We start from the raw sequence: 15,166 nt of genomic DNA on the forward strand, positions 1-15,166 counted from the left end.
ATTGTCAGCTCCTGACTGGTAGCCTACCATTATCATTGAAAAGGAACGTGTACAATCAGTGCATTTTACCAGTGCTGACATATGGGGCGGTGACTTGAAGACTAACGAAACTTGAGAACAAGGACCGCACAAAGAGCGATGGAACGAAGAATGTTAGGCATAACATTAAGAGACAGGAAAAGAGTGGTGTGGATCGGAGAGCAAACAGGGATAGCCGATATTCTAATTGACATTAAGAGAAAGAAATGGAGCTGGGCAGGTCATGTAATGCGTAGGTTAGATAACCGATGGACCATTAGGGTTACAGAATGGGTGCCAAAAAAAGGGAAGCGCCGTCGAGGACGGCAGAAGACTAGGTGGGGTGATGAAATTAAGAAATTCGCAGGCGCTCGCTGGAATTGCTTGGCGCAAGACAGGGGTAATTGGAGATCGCAGGGAGAGTTCTTCGTCCTGCAGTGGACATAAAATAGGCTGATGATGATGATGACGACATGGGACGCCCTATATAAAGCATAGAAGTGCTAGTGTGCGATAATTTGCAATACTGCAAGTTCCCCCTGTTAAGTACCAAAATAACTTTAGCTGTTGTGTCAACAATATTTTAGTCTGAAACATTGTATTTATTATGCGAGACAGAGGGTACAGTGATGTGACAAGCCATTTGTTTTATATTGACGGAATGGATGTTATTGAGACCATGGCTGGATACCCTCAAATGCTATGCGATGTCAATAGTTTCAGAATGGAACACAGAATGGGCACAAAGTGTAAGCAGACGTAGTTATGGACAGCAGGGGAGGGATAGGTGGTGGGATAGAAATTGCAGGCATGGATCAATTTAGCTGATGCTGGATAGAGATAATTGGAATGGTTGAAAGAGGTCATTGTCCCACAGTTTACATAGAATACACTGATGATGACAATGTTTAACAGATTTCAAGCAGGAGACATTAAGAGCTTAGCTGTTTGGGAAAATTGGGAATGGAACATTTTGTTTAAGTAGCGCACAATGAGAGCAAAGAATTTGGAGGACGCTTTAGCTTCACCTAAGAGGGGAATGTGATAGCATTCAAAGATCCCTGACAGCTTCTCGTACTTCCTGGAAGCTGTAGCTTATGTAACCGTTATGTTTTCCTGGGAACGCTGGTGGCGAATGCTACGCTCGAAGGCAAGCTTTGTGGTTCTTTTTCTTTCCCCCCACGGCGGGTGCTGTGCATACACTGAGGCGAGCGCCATTTGGATGGTTTTGCAAGGAATCAAGCGAGGCATGCTGCTCCTACTGAGACGGACCTTGTACGGCAGCTGCAAAAGGGGTTTGCGTCAGAGTTTCCACGTAACAGAATTATATTTTCCTGTACATTCAAATTACAATCCGACGCTATCATGTCTAGAGGTTGCGTGTAAGTTGTACTTCACCAAATTTCTGACGCATTTTACTTTGAGAGATTATATTGTATATTCAGATTACAATCCGATGCTATCATGTCTAGAGGTTGCGTGTAGGTCGTAATTTACTAATTTTCCAACGCATTTTACTTTGAGAAATTCAATTAATTCAGTAATGACCATGTGTCACGCCGAGGGCCTGCATGGCACACATCGGGATGTGTGCTCTAAGATGATTTTTCTCATGCGGATAACGTTGCCGATGCTGCCACCGGATTTTCTGCTACAGGGGCCCTTAACGCTGTCGCGTTAAGAAGAGACGCCAGGACAAGCATAGTGCTACCTTTGTGCCATTTCCTTTTGTTCGTTTTTACCATGAGCTACGTATACAGCAGGAGGAAGGGCCCTAGGACTTTGAACCTGAATTTAATATCCCTTGCCATTTGATTTAATTTGAGAATTTATTAGTGTAGCCTCGTTGTCAACGAAGTTGCACCTGACACAATAATAGCTTAGTTAAACCCAATAGTCATTATAACCATATCTCTCTGTTCCACTACAATAGTGGTCAGGCAATCTATTTACTTCTTTATATCTGATAATTCGTTATATCTGTGTTCGTTGAATCGAGGTTTTTCTGTGTTTGGAGTTTTCAAATGTTTGTTCCATCCTAATACTAAGCAATAACAGCTTTTGCAGTTTGCAGGGAGAAAGATTGATGCAAGTCGAGAGCCTTCCGAATGACTCGGATACAAGCTGCAGTTGTTGCGCAGGCAAACCAGTTCTTGAGCAAACACATGGAGGAAGTCACTTACGCCCAATAGTTTCCAGTTGTTAAATAAGGATGTCTCAACAATTAGGCTGCCTAAGAATTTGCTCTCAGTTTAGGCAAACCAATTTGTTACTTGACCAATTTCACTGCTTTTTGGGTTCCTTTGAAATGTTTCACAGTGCTGACAGTATTGCATTTAGCTCCTCAACGAGCACTATGCTGTGAAGTTACTGGCATTGTCAATTACTGTCATTGTGCAGCAGGTCTGACTGTCTTTCCTTTGTTTCTCAACCGCAAGCTTCTCAGTTGAGCTGAAATCCAATTTATAAAGGTACCATGTGTAGACAGTGGACACTTAGTCATAAAAAAGCTCTTTCAGATGTCTTTAACAGGCACTAAAGCAGTCATGCAAGGCATATATAGGCATCACAACTGTCTTTTAGGCATGTATAGGCTAAATTAATAACTTCAGCTATGCATCTGAGGATAAATCGTGATTTTCTAATAAACACAGACCCCATAACTCCTGTTTTGTGAAATTCAGTTTATTTGCAGAGTTGAACGGAATGAGGCAAGTTGCGTAAGTTACAAAAGAGTTGCCTAAAGTTAAGTGTGAATAGACACCATGAGAAAAGTTGGAGTAATCTGTGACAAACAAGCATCATCTCAAAGTTTTTGGGTTTCATGTTGTTTCTTTTTACCCTGAGTATTAGTTTTTATGCAGAAAAGGAATGCTCAACAAGCACCCAAGTTTGTGGTAGATACTTGTACTTTGAAAAGTTCGACGATCCAATGCCATTAGGAATTTCAGAATGTTTGTTGGTCAGAACCATTGACAACCATTTACACTGGCCAAGTGTTTGTAGGGAGAATCGCCTTCCTTAAGCCAGGTTCCCTGGTGGGTTGTAACATTATAAACAAAATGAGGCTAGGACAAAACATAAAAAAAGGCATTTTTAGGTTCTGAAATTCCAATATAGGCACCAATATCAGTATAGGCAAGATAAAGGTGCCAATAAAATGTTTGTACACCTATAAGCTTGTGCTTGTATGTTAAATAGGCACCGTAAGGACGTAAGGTAAAAAATAGGCATTTTACCTAAAGTTCCATTCTCTAGTTACGTGTATCAAACAAAACAAATAAGCCTTTAGTTGCCAGACTTCACTGAGCCTTCATTTTTTATTTTGTTTAGAACTTCTAAACATTCAGTTTTCAATTTGATACATGAAGGTAATTTCTCTCAAATATTCGTATTCGAGAGAAGGAGACTCGCCGCCGGCTGGCCCTCCCATTCCTCACAACCACCAGCTGCCAGATCCACTTGTCATCAGTTAATATGGCTTGTAATTTCTGTCAATTCAGCTGTAAAATGTTTGGCTGCTAGCAAGATGCAATGCACACACTGGAATCTAAGTTAAATGGGTAATTAAGTGCTGTACAACCAAATGCAATGCGTATAAGTGTCTTCATTGTAATCCACAGCAATGTGCGATGTCATGTGATGTTTACGCACTGCTTAGGCCACCACTTTAACGTCATTCAATGCTTATGCACTGACTGTACCATTCGGACTGCGAATACAAGCAGTGAGGGAAGTCTAGTCTCTAGCCTTCACAGCTTTGCCTGTTAAGAACGATTGATCGTCATCATCCAGAAAAAAGTAAAACAAGGTTGAAAGCCTGGGTGAAAAATAAGATGCAATGATGTGAAACTTATACCAGCTGTATGGGTGACATTTGTCAGCCTGTTATAAAGGAGAAGCCACGTATTCAGATCTGTTGATTTGCAGGTGTCCTTACGTTTAGTGATGCTACAATTGGTGCAATTTGATGCCTTAGAAACACACTGCACTGGCTGCAAGCGAGTCTGTGTGCCACTTGTCTGCGGCTAGCTTACGAAGCTATGCAAATGGGATGCAGAAATGATTGCTGAGTACCTCACTCATACAATGTGTATTACTAAACATGAGAGTGGGGTGGCACTCGCACAACTAAAGGTATTCGAAAAGTGAGGCAGGACAGAAATGGATGACAAGATGGCAAAACAGAAATATATTAGGTCACCAAAAGTTGGAACATCGAGGTCGGCACCTGGCCGTTCTCCCACAGAAAACTTGTTTGGGCATGTTGCCATTTCTAACATAACAGTGGACACGCAAACAACAGCTAAATTCCGACTGATCAGAGACCACAGCGTCACACTAACTGAAGTTGTTTGCTTCTGTGGTTATTCCGTGCAAGGCTCCAAAAACACTTCCATAGGGTCCGCGGCTTCTTGTTCAGACACTTGATCACGTTTTGCGCTTGCCACGCTCACCTCCACATGCCATCGCACATCACTGGTTCTGGTCATGACCACTTCGTAGCCTTTCCTTCTCCTGGACATCTGATTTTGGATTAGTTTCCTCTGATATTTACAGTGGTCGCACGCGCCCAGTCCTTTCGAATCTGCGAAGAGGGTGCAGTCTTTGGAAAAGAACTTCCCATTGTAGGACGGGCAACTGCCAGCCAAAGGCTGTAGTCCTACTCCGGAGCACAATGCGAGTTTGCTAACGCTGTCAATGAATGCCTCGGCATACTTGCGCGTCGGGATTGGCTCTTCACGCCACTTTTTCCCCCGCAGGTGCGCTTCTGCCGTCGCAGCACCTCCGCCGTTTTGCTGCACTTGAATTCTGACCGACTTGGTCATCACTACGCTGCTGTTGGGTTCGGCGGCGTCCACTTCGCACTCGGCGTAAAGAAAGGAATCTTTGGCTTCCGCCAGGGTTATTTCCGACCATCCTCTTGGAATCTCGAGCTTCGAAAACGACAAACTCTCAGCCGTTTTGACGTGTTCGTTCAGTGAGCTACCTCCGTCACAATTGCGGGCCTCTGACGACGTTGTCGTTGCGTCAGAACATCCATTTTCCACTGTAATTTCCTGTTCTCGTCGCTTCGGCTTGGGCAGTACCTGACTGCAAAGGTTTCGCTCCTTTCGCTTCTTCGGTAGCGACTTCGTATAGTATTTCGGCGCCTCGGGAAAAATGGTAGGGATGGCATCTTTTGTCAGCTGCGGTCGGTCGCGGGGGATCTCGACGATTTCGCCGTTGATTTTCGTCCGAAATGTCCGCTCTATGAAACGGGGGTCGAAGTGACGATCGCAAACGACGCTTCTGTGGTCGAGGGCCCTGTCTGTTCGCCGGATGTTGCGCGACCACGCTTTGAGGCGTTCGGGCTCGAGCGGAGCGCGGAAGATGGACCGAGCTTCTTTGCAAGAACGGTAGCCGCTTTTGCAGCCCTGTACAAAACAGGTTCGCTCTCGATTGTCCCGGCGCCTCTCCGTCATCTTGGTCGTTTCATCTCCGCTGCCTTCTGTGATATGACATGACACGAGCACGTGGACGAGTAAACACTGCAAGTCTTGTTTTGTTTCTTTTTCAACTGTCGCACAACTGAGTTTCCGCACTGACACCGCAGCACCACGGCACACTGAATGTTGAGCGTCGATCTAGTATCTCCCACTCGAACCCGCTGCTCGGCTGCTCACGCTTCCTCGCAGAACGCGCCAACAGTTCTGGGGCACAACATAGAATCAAGAAGCAACTGGCGCCAAGGGGTTGCGATGGCTCACAGCTATGGTGGCTAGAAGGGGGCAGTGCGACAGGCGGGAGCCGGCGGAGCGCACAGAGGAGCGATTAACGCTGTAGATGGCGCTATTTGTAGCTGGCGTGCAGCTTCCGCAGCTTTTAGGGGGGGGGGGGGGGGCAGCGCACGGCCGCTAGCACGCGCGTTCACTTCGCCTCGCGTTTGAATTTTTAATATGTAATGCGCGTTCGAAACATTACAAAATGTTTGCAGCTCAGAGATGCATTATTAATAATGGTAACTCTTCTTCGTAGAGCAGAAAATGCAAAGATCTGTTATTTGCAACACCGGAACACGCAGCAGATGTTTAGCCATGCGATTTAACAAAGGAGGAAGATCGCATCTGAAGGTCACTCTGGACGAGTTGGTTTTTACTAAAAGGCTTGATGTTAGCGCAAGCTAACGTGGACCGTGAACACACACAAAAAAAGAGCCCGAAACGCCGACTTTCAACTTTTGTCATTCGGTCATCTAGCTGTCGCAAATATAGCCAGTAGGCGCAGAGAAAATTGCATACGCTAACAGACAATAACAACGCTGGGGCTGCGCACATCACCACGTCGTTCAGTTCACTCTCCTCGTCCGCATGGGCCAGCAACATGCCCTTTAAGAAGCTTTAGCTTTGTAAAAAAAAAAAAAAAGTACATATGTGGGCGCATTGGCGAACCTCAACATATGCCCTATTTTCAATCACTGCTTTCGTTGTCCAGGTCCACAAGACGAGAGGAAACACTTTATTACATAGTACAGTAATCCATATGCACACATCAGATCGAGTTTAGCGGTAGGCTCTACTTCACTCTGCTTAATTTCAAAGATATATTTGGCGCTCCATTTAAAGAGTCTTGTCCTAGTTCAAAGATTTTGTGAAAAAGTGCAGCCTAGCTAACACCACAAGCTCGCATATACCACTTGGCGGAGTGTTAAACTGCATAAAATCACGCACACTGAAAGCATAAAGCCTCTCTGTTGAAAAAAAAAGAATAATAACATGAATGCAACCTCTAGCACTTTAATGAGCGTGGCTTGGTTGCACAGGTTCTTCTTCCGTTTGACAAGCGCTTTCTTGGTGAATTATTTGGGGGCATCCGGAAAGACCGTAGAAATAGCGTCGTTAGGCACCTGCAGACGATCACGTGGAACTTCTACTACTTCCCCATTTATTACATCTGTACTTCAATTCAAAGTGCTGTCCGCAAACGACACACTCTGCATGGTGTCAACTCCTTGACAGCATGTTTGATGTTTCGCGGCCACAATTCACGCCGAGCTGCGTCTGAGAATGGATGTCTGAAATGGGAAGCCTTGGATTGGCACGCTCTGTACCCGCTTCTGCACCCGGATACGAAACATGTTTGCGCTTTCGACGCCATGAGTCATCATCATCATCAGCCTATTTTATGTCCACTGCAGGACGAAGGCCTCTCCCTGCGATCTCCAATTAGCCCTGTCTTGTGCAAACCGATTCCAACAAGCGCACGCGAATTTCCTAATTTCATCGCTCCACCTAGTCTTCTGCAGTCCTCGACTGCGTTTCCCTTCTCTTGTTATCTATTCTGTAACCCTAAGGGTCCAGCGGTTGTCTAACCTGCGCATTACAGGACCTGCCAAGCTCCATTTTTTCTCTTAATGTCAATTAGAATATCGGACCCGTTTGCTCTCTGATCCAAACCGCTCTCTTTCTGTCTCTTAACGTTGTGCGTAGCATTCTTCGTTCCATCGCTCTTTGCGTGGTCCTTAACTTGTTCTCAAGCTTCTTTGTCAGTCTCCAATTAAGTCTCTGCCCCATATGTTAGCACCGGTAAAATGCACTGATTGTACACTTTTCTTTTGAATGATAATGGCAAGCTTCCAGTCAGGAGCTGACGATGTCTGTCGTATGCGATCCAACCCATTTTTATTCTGTGAATTTCCTCCTTATGGTCATGGTTGCCTGTGATTAGTTGACCTAGGTAAACGTACTCCTTCACAGACTCTAGAGGCTGACTGGCGATCCTGAATTCTTGTTCTCTTGCCCGGCTATTCATATTATCTTTGTCTTCTGCATATTAATCTTCAACCCCACTCTTACGCTCGCTCTGTTAAGGCCCTCTATCATTTGTTGCAACTCGTCTGCATGTGTTGCTGGATAGAACACTGTCATGAGCAAATCGAAGGTTGCTGAGATATTCGCCGTCGATCGACGTCCATGAGTACACACCGCGTTATCTAATGCATAACACATAAAACAGGAACAGCACAATATCCCGTGCCAGGCACCTCAAAATAATCACAGTGGCACATGTGCGACACTTCCCAGCTTCCAAGTGATCACGATCGACGTACAAACAAACGCGGTCTACACTTGCCCGCCAAACCTCGCTGACCCTACGTACACTGGCAAGGGCAGCGCCGTGGCTTGTACTTGCACACCAGCGCGCTTCAGCGCCCCTAGCGGCGCCGAGAATTTCATCGCTCATCGCGCCTCTCCTTCGCACGGCGTAGATCCGTCGGCCGGCACACTGCCCACTTATAGCTACTGTATCACAGCCGACCGTAGATGGCCATACCTGGCTCCCAGAGCGCCTACATGCTCCTAACGACTGCGCTTGTTTTCGTTTTGAATAGGTAGGGTGGTGTACAAAACACGTCTATGACGTGTTTCCGGCTTCCAAAATCGCTTCCGCCGCATTATTATAGCAAAAGCTTAGCCTTTAAATCAGCATGATAAATCTAGAGGACGCCATCCTATGGCGCGTGAATTTGTACACCACCACTTGGTTAGGTAGGTGTCGTGAGCTAAAGATCCACGCGTCACGAACGGCGGAAACGTGTATGGAGGAGTCTTATTATGAGCTATGCGGGACACAAAACGAGTATACGCCAATTTAGTTGGTTGTAGCCTCCGAGATAACCCCAAGCTTCGGAAGTCATAAGTTGGTGAGTGCGGTGTCGATTAGAGGCACTAGGGGGCAAGCAACCACATCGGTGCATTTGCTTGTTGTGATCACTGAAAACAGCGATCAGACAGTGTCAATACAGGGCCAGGAAATACCTCGCGTAAAATAATATAAATATGCCGGTATATGGACAAACGAAAGCAACAGATATATGGAAATACAGAAAAAAAATCAATAACAGTAAAGGGGAAGAGAAATGCGGCCATAATGAAACACTATGGGGATACAATAGGTACGAAGCGCTCCGGGATATGTGGAAAGGTTTAATGGTTCCATAGCTTACATTTGGAAGTACGGTTGTTTGCTTGAAATCAGGGGTGCAATCAGGTCTCGCTGGTTACCAAAGCTCAGTTGGACGCCTCGCATTGGGCGCTCACGGGAAGACCACAAATGAAGCTGTGCAGGGTGATATGGGCTGGACAAGTTTTGAAGTGAGGGAAGGTCACAATAAATTTGAGTATGAAGAACGACTGAGGAATATGGAAGAGAGTAAATGGGCTGTGTGAGTATTCAGGTATTAGTACTGGAAAAACATTGATTCACAGTGGAGGAAAAGAACTAGGAAGCTTAATTACCAGTATGTAAGCGACCTGTATTGTGAATAACACGGCAACAAAGAACGTCAAGCGGAAAATCAGAGAGGCTGAGATAACCTTATGGGTGGCGCCAATAGAAAACAAACCTGACATGAGTAATTAAGAGGAAAAAAAAAACAAAACCAGGAAAGAAACAATTTATGATAACTCAAAGGGAAGCTCATTACTTTTCGAAGCCAGATCAGGATGCCTTAGAAAACGCACTTATAAAGCGAGATACAGCGAGGTTTGTTACTTCATCTACCTTACACAAGACCGTCCTCAATTCCTGAGGCGTCAGCAATTGCCTGGCTGACAATCTTTCGGAGGCTGGACTTGGCACTTCTTAGCGTACGTTATCGGCCAAAAGCATCCTTACCGGCATTTTCTGTAATAAACTTGCACTTGAACTTTCTTCGAGAGCAGTAGTCTTGAAGTTTACTTCTGAAGAATGCACTTGTTAAAGAAGCAATTTCATTTGGAGTCTTGAAGATTTGTGCATTGTCGATGTATATAACTTCAGACCAAATGGTTTTGATATGTAGAACTTGCACGACGCTCAAACTTTTATATCTGTTTCACTACATAGTGGATCCAGTACATTTGTCAGCCATGTTCTTTGACTTTTTCTCAGCCAGGGTGGACCTTCTCACCATAGTTCTTCTTCTCTGAGCAGCTGTAACTTAATGTCCCTTTTGTAATGTAATCAGAGTAGTTATCAGTCCCAACACACTGTCGCCATTTAGTTTTGTCAAGAGTTGTGCTGAATTTCAGACATTGCTGCCCATGAACTGCTGCCATTGGATGGTGATCCTCTGATGCAATGCAGCTTGAATGTAGAATTGCTTCAGAAAAGGTCGCATCTATTTTACGTGCAAACGCCTTGAGGGAGCTAACCATAAACTTCTCCAACCTAACTCCGAACAATGTGCCATGAATGTTTCGGTCTCGGTAGCATGGTCTTCTTTATAGGTGCTACTCTTGATTTAGCCTATTGAAGCGCCGTGGACACTGTCCAAAATACCTAGATAATACGCAGGCTCCATGAGCTTTCCAGCTGGCATTCGAAACATGCACATTTGCACAGTTTGATTTTCTGGCTCAGCATTCACCAAACAAGGGACCGCCTGAGCAGGAATATAATGTAGCTCTAAGCACAAGTTTCCCCAGCCTACAGTTCTCGTAGCTCGTCGTTTCAGTCAATCTTTCGTTGCCACAGCTCTTGAAAAAATTACTTCGCTTGAATACTGAAAGGTGCAGTCATTCCAAGGGGGTCAAATATTCTTGACACAGTGTGCAGGAGAAACCTCTTACATTGTCTGCGTTCTGTCTGCAGAAACCCAAGCGCAGATTTTGAGACAACTGTCAAAATGTTTGTCATGGGGTCCTTTATGAGTCCGAGCCGGAATGGCGGTTCCCTCGGCTGCAGCAATGAGCTTATGCTGAGAATTCGATGGCCATTTTCTCAGCAGCATACCCGTCAACTCAATTGGGACGTTAGCTCCTCTGTACAGTTGTCGTGCTTCTTTGTTGCAGATCTAACGAGGAGGTCACTACATAGAAAGATTCAGCTAGTAACTTGGCTATCGCTTGTAGGTGACTTTGCAGAAACATCAGGTGTTGCTAAAGAGTGACATTTAGCATGAATGGACTCGTTGCTGTCCCAAAGAGCACTGTGGTTATTCTCTGCTCACCGGAAAGCATCCCTGTCTTCTTTCGTGATACGCATCTGTAGAAAGGCTTTCAAAGGAATAGCTTTCCTTGCCTCTCCCCTCGCGCACTTCATGGTTTGTCAGTTTCTGGCAATTTAGGGTCAGCTTGGGAGGCTAAATGTCACTAGCTAAAAATAAATAAAATGTATAAGGATGTATTTTTTTTTAATGCGAGGGTAAATGCCTCAGGGCATACAGGGGTATGGGGTGGAAGTGAATAAGGAGGATTAAATGAATGAATAAATGATTTGCTGATCTAATGAAGTCCAAGAGGGATCGATAATGTGGTCCCTGCGTCCAGGATGTATTTAAGATGGATAGCTGGGCGTGTCGGTTGAGCATGATCTGATGTGAAAGGCACAACGACGACGACGACGGACAAAGCGAGACAAGAGAACGCCCCGTGTTGTGTGTGTTTCTCTCTTTGTACGTCCTCTTCTTCGCGCCTTTCACATCAAATAAAAATGTCCATTGGTTGGTTTTAAACCTTGGCCCCCCGCCTTAGAAGCTCGATGCTCCAAACATTAGACCATGTACACACGGTTGAAAAAGGGGTACTAAACACGTGCAAGTTGCCGCTTGACGCATTGCACAGCAACAATTTAAGTATAAAACGTAAGTGCACGTACCTTCTAGACGGTGATGAAGAAAGTTACAGGACACATTCATACGTGAAATTATGCTCTGATATACTATGTTTTATTTCGCGTACACTCCTAATATGAACACTTGTACAATCGCCTGCTTATTGGCCACTCTCTCGGAGTGGGTATGGGCCCATTCTTTGGCAACAAGAAATTCTCTGCATTTCTCTCACTATACTGTTGTGCTGTGGCGGGTTTCTGCGAGATTATGCACATTGTGTCTTGTGATTGGAGAAGTGTTAATGCTGACTAAATGTATCACTTTCTCTGTGTTACGGTGGTTTAGTGGCACGTTCGCCACTGAAATCTGCAGCGCGTCTCTTGTAATGCACAAGCTATCACTTACAAAGACATCAACCTAAGGTTCGATCTGCTCGAATTTTTTTTTAAATATCGGCTGTGAATGCAGTTTGATTAATCCCAAAATGTATAACATGAGTAGCAAAGTCGGTCATAAGATTAGGACCTTTTTCTAAGCATTTCTTCAGTGACAGAATCAGGTCTGGGTGCTGACTGATCGAGAACGATCCGTACTCTTGCAGTTACAGTGTCATGTGGAATTGTGATTTTTCTTGCGAAAACATGTCATGTGGAATTGTGATTTCGTTGCGAAAACATTTTCGCCCTTATATCTGACAACAAATGACAGTGGCAAATGACAGTGACAATGACAGCAATGACAGCGAAACTGCAGCTGGACAGCTGGATCTAATACACCGTCAGGTCATACGTATAAGTATGTTTATTGTGCTGTTTCTACAATATGTTTATCCTCCGTTTTTACATGTGCTCTTTAGCGCATGTGATAATGCAATATTTCCTGTTGTCTTGCCTTGCAGATGCAGAGAGAGAGAGAGAGAAGGGAAGACGGAAAGGCAGGGAGGTTAACCAGACTGAGTCCAGTTTGCTACCCTACACGTGGGTAGGGGAATGGGGAGTGAAAGAGGGAGAGAGAGAACTTAGATGTAGGATGTCTATAGTCGGGCACTCAAGTCTGTTGCCCTCAGGTAGTGAAAAAGTGCTCGAACTGCTTTCTGGGCCAATGAACTGTGAGGCCAGGCTCCCAAGATCTTCGCTTCCGTAAATGGCCTGTCATCCAGTCTATTTAAGGCACACTGGAGAGTCTCGCGTTGATTATCGAAGCGAGAACAGTGGCACAGAAGGTGACTGATGGTCTCTTCACACGTGCACTTAGCGGACATTGGTGAATCCGCCATTCCAATGCGATAGCTGTAGGAGTTGGTGAATGCTACTCCTACCCACAGCCGACACAGCAGCGTTGCGTCACGTCGTGGAAGGTTCGCTGGTAATGTAAGTTTCAGTGATGGGTCGAGGCTGTGTAAACGACACTTAGAGTTCTGAGGTGTATGCCAGCAACCTAACGTGATTGTACGAGCGAGACTGCGAAGCTCTCTTGCAGCGCCGACTCTGGATAAAGGTATAAGGAGTGTCGGTGAGTCAGCCTGGGCACGTCGGGCAGCGTCATCGGCGAGGTGATTACCAACGATGCCACAATGTCCCGGCAGCCACTGAAATATGATATCATGTCCTCTTTCAGAAGCGCAATGGCAGGTTTCGTTGATTTGTGACACCAGCTGTTCATAATTGCCACGTCGTAAAATTCTCAAGCTCTGGAGGGCTGCTTTCGAGTCACAGAATATTGCCCATTTGTTGGGCGGTTCTTTTTCAATGTATTCGACAGCAGCGCGAAGAGCGGCCAGTTCAGAGCCTGTAGATGTCGTTACGTGTGATGTCTTAAACTTGATGACGATCGATTGAGACGGTAGAACAACGGCGCCCGTAGAATTTTCCGAAACGGAACCATCCGTGTAAACATGAATTCGGTTAGCGTATGAACAATGCAGAAGTTCCAATGTGATCTGCTTGAGAGCCGCGGTGGTGAGGCTAGCTTTCTTCACTATTCCTGGAACAGCAAGGTACACAGGAGGCTTCTTCAAGCACCACATAGGGGATGGCGTTCTTGTTGCGGGTGAGTGCCTCAAAGACAAAGAGACAAATTGCGGTTAGCCGCAATTGATATGGAGAACGCTGCCCTGGGTCTTTTCTCAGGCAGTCGAGCGAGATGGTGGTCAGGGACTCTGGATATATGGCGAGCATGCACCCGGAGTGCGTCGATATCTATATAGGTCCTTATTGGGTGGTCTCTCGCGGTGGCAATTGTTGCCATGGTTGAAGCATTTCGAGGTAGCCCCAGACATGTTCGAAGGGCTTGGCCTTGAATGCTCTGTAGGACATGGATGTTAGTTTTGTTAGCATTGGACAGCACTGGTGTGCTGTATCGCAAGTATCCTAGGAAGAGCGTCCTGTATAGTTGAAGCATAGATGCCACGGATGTGCCCCACGTTTTGCCGGCAAGAAACCTTACTATATGGGAGATAGAAGTAAGCCTCTTCTTCAAATATGTGATGCGGGGGCTCCATGAAAGGTCTCTGTCTATAATAACGCCTAGGAATCGGTGAGTTTTTGCGTAGGAAATTGGTTGGTGGTCAATAGAAATGGGGTACCAGGTCATGGGCTTGTGGGTAAAGGCGACTAAGGCGCACTTCTCGGTCGAAATGCTGAGGCCTTGCGCACGCAGGTACGATGATGTTAGGGTCACTGCTTTTTGGAGCCGTGCACGCACCTGGAGACGTGTAACTGCCGAGGCCCATATGCATATGTCGTCAGCATATATGGAAAGGTTTACTGTATGTGGTAGAACGTCGGCAAGGCCAAGGATTGCAAGGTTGAACAAAGTGGGGCTAAGAACCCCACCCTGAGGGACGCCACGGTAAGTGTAATGGTCAGCAGTTCGGCCATCTGCACTGTGCACAAAGAAGGATCTTTTGAATAGATAGCTCCGGATCCACCGAAACATGCGTCCACCTATTCCATTATTTTCCAGGGCATCAAGGATGGCTTCATGCGTTACATTATCATAGGCGCTTTTCACGTCGATTAATAGTGCAACCGATATACGCTTGTGGTGTTTTTCCTGTTGTACAGACAAGACTAGGTCGATGACGTTGTCAATAGAGGAACGGCCTCTTCTAAAACCAGTCATGGCATCGGGGTATACGTTGTGGCGCTCAAGATACCATTCTAGGCGGGTGAGAATCATTCTTTCCATGACCTTCCCGACACAGCTGGACAGCGCAATGGGTCGGTAGGACGCTAGGTCAAGTGGCGACTTTCCAGGCTTCAGGAGTGGTATCAAGCGGCTGGACTTCCACCGCTCAGGAACGACGCCATGATTCCATGACTGGTTATAACATTCCAGCAGTCTGCTTCGGCCATCTTCACCTAGGTGGCATAAAGCAGCGTAGGTGATGCCGTCTGGTCCTGGCGACGATGAGCGCCTGCATGAGGCCAGAGCAGCGTCCAATTCCTCAAGTGAGAAGGACACATTCAGTTCTTGGAAGCGTGTCGCAGGAACCTCACCCAAAATTTCACTATTGATGGTGACCACACTGCCCGCAATCTTCACACAGAAATCTTCGGCTATATCGACCTG

Source organism: Dermacentor andersoni, chromosome 10 (genome assembly GCF_023375885.2).
Source record: "Dermacentor andersoni chromosome 10, qqDerAnde1_hic_scaffold, whole genome shotgun sequence".
NCBI classification, from domain to species: Eukaryota; Metazoa; Arthropoda; class Arachnida; order Ixodida; family Ixodidae; genus Dermacentor; species Dermacentor andersoni.